Raw genomic sequence first — 7,811 nt, 5'->3', positions numbered from 1 at the left:
CTCTTTGCGCCTTTCGACTATTGTTACTCAGGCAGAGCCCAGAACACTCACATAATATTCTCGGCTTCCCATAGAGCGTACGATGCAAGCAATAGATTAAAGAGACTGAAAAGATCCTTCGTTGTCTGTACACTGGTAGGTAATTTTTCCGACCTGCAGGAAATTCCTGTAAAGTGCCTTTTGCGAAGACACATCGTCGGGTTCCTAACTGGGTTCGAACCTTCGACCTCTCGGTTTCGAGCCTAACAGCCAGTTCAGTGTTAGGATGTGTTGATATATCATTATCTCTGTCGTCAACAACATCCGGCAGGGTATACTTTTTCTCATCCAGCGAAGTGAGAAGACGACGAAGGGATATGTATAGCCTTCCACCTCGGGTGTGTGACAACAGCAGTTTTGAGGGTGGTGTTCAGAAAATCGTCACTGTCACTGATTATACTTCAGGGATGTGCCATCGTCAGGGGTGTAGCGATTAGGCGCTTCTGTGTCGTTTGCAAGAAGTCCCGAGATCGGTTCCCGACTGGAATAGAAATTTTATCGAGTATCTCGGTCTTTCTGCTGGGATGTTTTAACCCAGTTTGGCCCAAACAGACAGAGTCGGAAACACATTTCCTAAATAATCTAAATTCTATCGACGGAGGGGTAAAAAAAAACCCACAGACAGTTTAAAAAATGATTTAAAAAAACAAACTAGGGCCTATGGACCAGATCCGGTCCGCAAGCAGTTTCAGCCTGACCCACGAGAGGACCCACTTATCTATACATATTATTTGTGAAAGTTCGTCACTTTCGCAGCCTAAAATTTGGGAACCGCTTAACTTTCGAATTTGAAAAAATTAACTGTGGTTCAGAATCATTTAAAGGGTGCATATTTTTACGTAGGAGTCTGAAGTCACTTAGTTTACTTTTCAGTTTTTCATTCGTTTCGTTTAGATATAATCTTGGGAAAGTCCGTCTTCTAAGACGCCATTGTAAACAAGTGAGGCTTCCGTTCACAATGATTTGACGATCGATTCTTTTGAGTCCGTTCGTCGAACAGGAAACCCAGCTGGTTAATGATGAATATGACTAGAGGTGAGATGATAATTGACTTATTGGCATCATCAGAAAGCTCGTTCATTTGGCTTTTTTTTTCGAAAAACAAAATACTCATCTATCTTGAAAAGTAGTCGAGATATTTGCTACAGAATGAGATGGGATCCTCTGATTTCAGATAATTATCGAGAAAGTAGCCGCTAAAGCTCAGTGGCTTACAAAGCTTGAGTGAACTCGAGAACTGCAATTAATTATATCATAAAAAAGCTAACAGTCGCATTGAAAATCGAAATGAAAAGCTTCCGTCCCAGCTTTAAGCAATAGATCGGTTTCAAGTAGCCTACATTAATATCAATGTTCCGCAGGGAATTCCCTTACCAATCATTATCATGCTCCTGTGTTGATTTTAGTCTTACTTTTTTATTTGCAAACTTGCCAATGTTCTCCTGCCTAGGCCAAATAGATTTTTTTAATGGTTTTATTATTCAGTCCCTGACAAGGACACATTTGCCTTTTGTCCGTTATACACAATGGCTAAAGTCATTTTGAGTTTGGTTGTCTGTTGGTTCGTTGTTGTTGTTGTTTTTGTTGTTTGTTTTTTTGTTTTGTTTTGTTAAAAAAACCTTCCGAAACCTGTACTTCGCTACCTTAGAATTACAAAAGTCCCATTCGACGTGTTTTACCATTGTGAGTTAGTAAGACCATGAGGTCAGAAACCAATGTTCTGTCTGCTCTATCAAAACTGTAAGATTGTTCAGAGTCATTATCAAGATATTCCAAGAATTGCATTGGAAATAGCATGACTTGTAGTGAATCTCTAAATTCCTTCCTCAAATTTCTTTTTTAAAATAGGCACTGAGAAGATAGAGCTTTGTACTTCTAGAGTAGCGACTTATAACATAATAATATGTTAACCTCCTGTTGGCTAAATATCTCAGTTTTATCTCAATATCAAAACCCTGCTGTGCGGGGGATACGAAACAAGTAACAAGCATAATACTTTGTGGGGTGACCTTTGGGAATCGATGGCTTATGAACCCCCCTTTCATTCTCCTTTATGCCACAGTCTTAATCCTTAAAATATTATCCCAATACATATATTTGATAGTTGAACATATTTCAGGCTTTGTACAGTTCGTGTCGCAAAGCTCAGAAAATACACTTAAGGGGATGAAATCATTTTCGAGGACATTTTGAGAAATTACACGCACATGTATTTTAAACGAAGCTGTAAATTAATGCTTCTGAAATCCAGAAAATAAGCTTTCAAATAATTCCATTGTCTTTTTTTTAAAAAGAAGAATATCTAAACTGGCAAAGTTTTGGATATCGAGCCATATTTTGTGTGTGCTGATTTAGCAGGTTAGAAACAAATTATGGTTACTCGCTTTTCTTTTTTTTTTTTGCGTTTCTTACACTCGTTACCTTTTCAATTATGTTTACTTTATTTCCTTTGCTTTGAACTTTCTGTTACCTTATCCCACTGCGTTGCTCAGATTCCCTCACTCCTCTTTGAGTGAAGTAGAGGTAATGGTGTTGGTGTCTCGAAATGTTCTGGAATTAACTTGTCATCAAAGCTAGATCAAGAATTACGTATGGGCGGCATTACTCAACCTCAGAATAACAAAGTTCTCTCTGACTCAAAATGGCCAAATATCGCTACCCTAGAAATACTAAGTTCAATCTGATAAGTACCTAGTTTTGATAAATTTGATATAAAAAAACAAATATGGGTTTCAGAAGATGTCAAGCTTTTTCGAAAGCAATTCTTGGAATATCTCGATAATGTCTCCGAATGATCTTACGATTTTGATACAGCAGATAGAAAATTAGATTTCTGAACTCATGGTCTTAGTTACTCAAAATGGCCAAATGTCGACTACCCTAAAATAATGAAGTTCTATCTACTCAATACTTCGGTTTAAGAAATGCGAAGTCAAAAACTATGAGTTTCACAACATGCCAAGCTTTTTCGAGGGCAATTCTTTGAATATCCTGATAACGACTCCGAATAATCTTACGATTTTGACAGGGTGGCTAGACCATTTGGTTTCTGATATCATGGTCTTAGTAACTTAAAACGACAAAAACTGTAGGAAAAAAACTTTGTAATTCTAAGGTAGTGAACTATCGAGGGAAAAAATTTCTCAAAGCGACCCAAAATGTCACATACACAGAGCAGTGGCCCTTGATCCATTTTGAACCAGTGGGGGACGTTATTTTATTTTTTTAAACTATTTTTTTTTAAATTATTATTATTATAAGTGTAATAACAATAATATTATAATTATTCTAATCTTATTTTATACTCCATACATGGGGATCGGTCGGACTCAAGTCTTCTGCCTGCTATAGTGAAGCACGCTAACCACTACACCACAGGTGCCTGACCTGCTTCGGTGAGGTGGACAAAGAATAATGAAATACTTACACTTAGTAACATATCCATGTTGTCCAGCCAGTCACAGTGCAGGTGAGAGCCGTCACAGTCCCTGGGTGTTTGGAGCTGTCAAAGGATAATGAGATCCCGTCACACCTTCGTGGATAAAAAGGTTGTCCAACTCAACAGAGTAACCATCGCTTTTTGGAAGCAAAGGGAAGACAGACGACCGAGAAATCATCAGTCAGACACGACTCTAGTTCATTTTGGTGAGCATTAAAATTTCTTTCTTGTTTTGTTAGTGTATTTCTGTCTTTTTGTCTGTCTTTCTTTCTGTCTTTCTGTCTGTCTTTCTTCCTGTCTTTCTTTTTTCTTTCCTTCCTTTCACTTTCTTTCTTTGCTATATGTAAGAACTAGAAACAACAAAAAATCCAGGATAATTTTTAGAGGGGGCTTCCCGAAACAATAATATTAACAATAATACATTAAGACCCCCTGAGCGCTTTACAACGATTACATGATCACTGAACGTAATACTTCATTCACACAAGATTAACACATTAAAAAGAAAAACAGTTCAACAGCTTTAAAAAAACGTTCTTAACTATAAATTAGTTATGTATACAAGTAAGGAGAGCAGTAAATACAAAACATATCAGCATTTACTAACACAATAAAACTAAGAAATTAAGAGTCTTGAGTAATCGCTTAAACGTATTAGGATTTGTCATTTTTCTGATGTCCTTGGGCTAATTCTTGATTTAGAGGGAAAATGAGAAAATTCTCTCACCAGAGGGGCTCTGAATATTGTTGCACATTTTGAGCATTCAAAAACTCCACTTCCACTTGTGGATGTGCACAGCTTGCAGTTTTCTCTCTCGGTTTCAGCAATATTATAATTTGTGAGACCTCATAATACTCATACGGCTTGCTGCTCACTGAGACTGCTGCTCTACAACTAGGCTTGTCAGGACCTGGCTCTCTCATGTCGACGGGTGTATGTTTAAATCATTCAGAGACATTTTCAGGATGTCTCTGTCGCGCTTTTTTTGGTGCGCCAACTTTATGTTTCCCTGATCAGAGCTGAGAATAGAAGAACAGAATACTTCTTTTACGATTCTAAAATTAGGCATTCCTACGACATGGCCAGCCCAGTTGAGTCCTGTTGAGCCTCTAAAATATTCTCTCGGTGTTTGCCCCTTTTAGAACTTCGGTGTCTAGTATCTTATCCTGCCTTTTGATGCCAAAACTTTTTCCTGAGGCGTTTCATCTGGAAATGATTAAGCTTTTTAGCATGGCTTTGGTTCATCGTCCAGGTCTTGAAACCATACAACAGGGTAGGGAGGACCATAGCATTGTAGACTTCCATACTCAAAGACTATTTCCACATCGACGGGGGCATTTGAAGACGGAGTACGGTCAATAATATTTGAAGCTATCAAAATTGTCATTGTTGTATTAAGTATTTAGGAGGGAGGGTCTGCGTTTCCCCAGGGACAGAATAGAAAAGAGCTTCTGTATTCACTGGGCTTTTTGGGAGTCCAAAGTTTCCACAAAACAACATTAATATGGCACCCGAAAAAGATACCCTCATACCCCCCCCCCCCCCCCACACACACACACACAAACACTCCAAATAAAGATAGGTCTACTAGAAAACACAATAAAACCGTCAAAACGTTGGATTTCAGAAACGCTTCACAATCATGAACCCCAGAGTGTTAATGTTCAGCTTGACCTTCACCTTGCTGGCTCTGAGCACCCTGACCTTAGCCCAGGGAGAAAAAGGTCAGGAGGAAGACGCAGAGGTCAGGGCCACCGCGGACGACCTGAGAGACACTCTTGACCTAATCAGGGAGCTCTCAAGCACTTCACGCCGCGAGCTGGTCAAGCGAGGATGGGCAAGCAAGACGTGGAAGAAAGCCAAACCACACGTTATCAAGGCCGCCGTTAGTAAAGGAGCTGCGGCTCTCGCTGGCTGAGCTTGTCCAGCGATCCGCGGGAGAAATGAATGAATGAATGAATGAATGAATGACTAAATGAATGAATGAATTAATTAATTAATTAATTAATTAATTAACACAGAATCTACCAAGATATCAAAATAAATCAAAGCACATTATAACAAATACAACAGAGTCTACAACGTTTGTTGATTTCAAAGAGGAGAATTTCTCTACAAGACTTTGGATGTTCATTTCTGTTCTTACTATAAGTTGATCTTTATTTTTGTTTTTGTTCTTTGTTTTGTCTATGAATTGATCTGCATTTTCCACTTTCATTCTTTCTATGAATTGATCGGTATTTTCTACTCTTATTCTTTCTATTGATTGATCTTTTTTAGTTGCTTTATATTTTGCTTTCTGCTCTTTCAAGGAATTTATCTTTTTTAATTGTTGCTCTTGTAGCTGTTGTTGTTGTTGTTGTTGTTGTTGTTGTTGTTGTTGTTGTTGTTGTTGTTGTTGTTGTTGTTGTTGTTGTTGATGTTGTTGGGTTATTTTTCCTTTTTTGTGGTTTATTTCTTCGTCTCATAACCTGATTTGGTGCTGAATATTGGTACGTTATTGATAAAATGTGATAATGTAGTAGTTTTTGTTAGAGTCAGCTTGTTCAGAATAACAACAACAAAAATATACTGTTTGTTGTTGTAATTGTTGTTGTTGTTGTTGGTGGTGGTGTTGTTTTTGTTCTTTTATAGTAATAATGATTTTGATGATGATGATGATGATGATGATGATGATGATGATGATGATGATGATGATGATGATGATGATGATGATGATGATGATGATGATGATGATATAATATATTACAATATAGTGTAATATGACACAATGAAATATCGTCGGTCGCCTGATAAAACCGTGAATTCCACAAATTTTCGAAAATCGTTTTTTTTTGCATATTTTGATAGTGCTCGGTGAGATGCACGTCCTTGTAAAACAATTTTTCAATTATCTCCACTCAAACGTGTAGTCTGACGTAATAAGAAAATCGTGAATAAACACCATGCCCCAAAAGTCGCCTGTTGAAACCGTGAATCTCACACCTGTGTGGAATTCACGATCTCATCAGTCGGTTTATGACTCGCGGGGCTGACCGTTGGCGCCGTGAACGCCTCTTTAGACCATTGAAATATGGGCGACTGTGTTGAGCAAACATAATGGTCGGTCAGTATTCACGGTTTCCAGGCCAAAGATTATAATTTATGATGTCGACTGCATGCGTTTTGCGGGAAAACCTCTCTGTCACATAATTAAAATGTGTATTTCCTAGATGCAGGACTGGTATTGTTTCCCAACGACTGTCAAATTCGAATGTGTAATGTGTGTGCCCTTCTAATAGTGGTTATACATTTTTGATCTTGCTCGTTTGGCCCAAAACAATTTTAAAATTGACGTAGTCGAGTATAAATTACAAGTATATTTCCGTGTTGTATCACAACCCAAACTTGTTTGACATTGAAAACTCTTTGATTTGACATCAGAGTTCCCTAACGAGAAAAGGATTTTTGAGAAGCTGAGAAATGTGAACCATTTTGGGCATCAAAGAAAGCTGCAGAAAATACAGCACGGAAATAGTAGAAGAACCAGACTTTAATGAAGAAAAAGTATCATTCAAAGTACACGATGCGTTGGAACAGATCAAAGGTGCTTTTTTAACCTCCGAGAGAGTAAGAAGGAAGAGAGAGAGAGAGAGAGAGAGAGAGAGAGAGAGAGAGAGAGGGGGGGCAGTAACAAGCTTTACAAATCAAGAGATAGGACGATTAAAAATGACTAATGAACTGAAACCCAAATGTGATTGCTCAACTAAATCAATGGACTACTCACTATTAAAAGACAACACCAGAACAATTATCTGAACAACTATCTTTGTCTTTGTTTGGACTTTGACACGGGGAGACAGAAAATCCTATGTAAACGGTTTTCTCAACTCGAAAGAGTACAATTTAAACAAAGGCGATACACCAAGCTCAAAGATGCACACTTGGGTTTATTATTTGAAACAGAATGACCTGAAGATCAAAGTTTGCAGGATGTTGATATATATGACCGGGCTCAACCATTGTAAGTTGTTCTAGAAAAGCCCAGGCCAGTTTCATCATCGCCTGGCTCTCCCCGTACAGACAAACACTTTCCACTATTCCCTACCCTGGGCTAACTTCTTCATATTTTTCAAATGTCTTTCTACTGTTCTGTTTATCATTCTCTGCGACTTTTCTACAGGTTCCACATGGTCTTTCCTTGATCGTTCAAGCCATGTTGACTCCAAATTAAAACTTTTATTATTATGTAGCTGCCTGATTTCCTTATGGTATGCTCAGTCCAATCCATCTCCACTGCCTTCTTCTGTCTGAAAATGTTCTGGTCATTATTTCCTCATTGGTGACTGCCTG

The 7,811-nt window shown here is 38.2% G+C and overlaps 1 long non-coding RNA gene across 1 annotated transcript; it reads left to right on the top strand.

Moving 5' to 3' along the window:
• Positions 1 to 3,514: 3,514 nt before the first annotated feature.
• Positions 3,515 to 6,048, top strand: LOC118477325. Its single transcript, XR_004858294.1, has 2 exons — positions 3,515 to 3,684; positions 5,107 to 6,048. It is a non-coding gene; the product is annotated as an uncharacterized LOC118477325 (long non-coding RNA).
• The last annotated feature ends 1,763 nt before the right edge of the window (positions 6,049 to 7,811 follow it).

Source organism: Aplysia californica, unplaced genomic scaffold (genome assembly GCF_000002075.1).
Source record: "Aplysia californica isolate F4 #8 unplaced genomic scaffold, AplCal3.0 scaffold00065, whole genome shotgun sequence".
In the NCBI taxonomy this organism is placed as follows: Eukaryota; Metazoa; Mollusca; class Gastropoda; order Aplysiida; family Aplysiidae; genus Aplysia; species Aplysia californica.
This window is presented reverse-complemented; position numbering and strand designations above follow the sequence as displayed.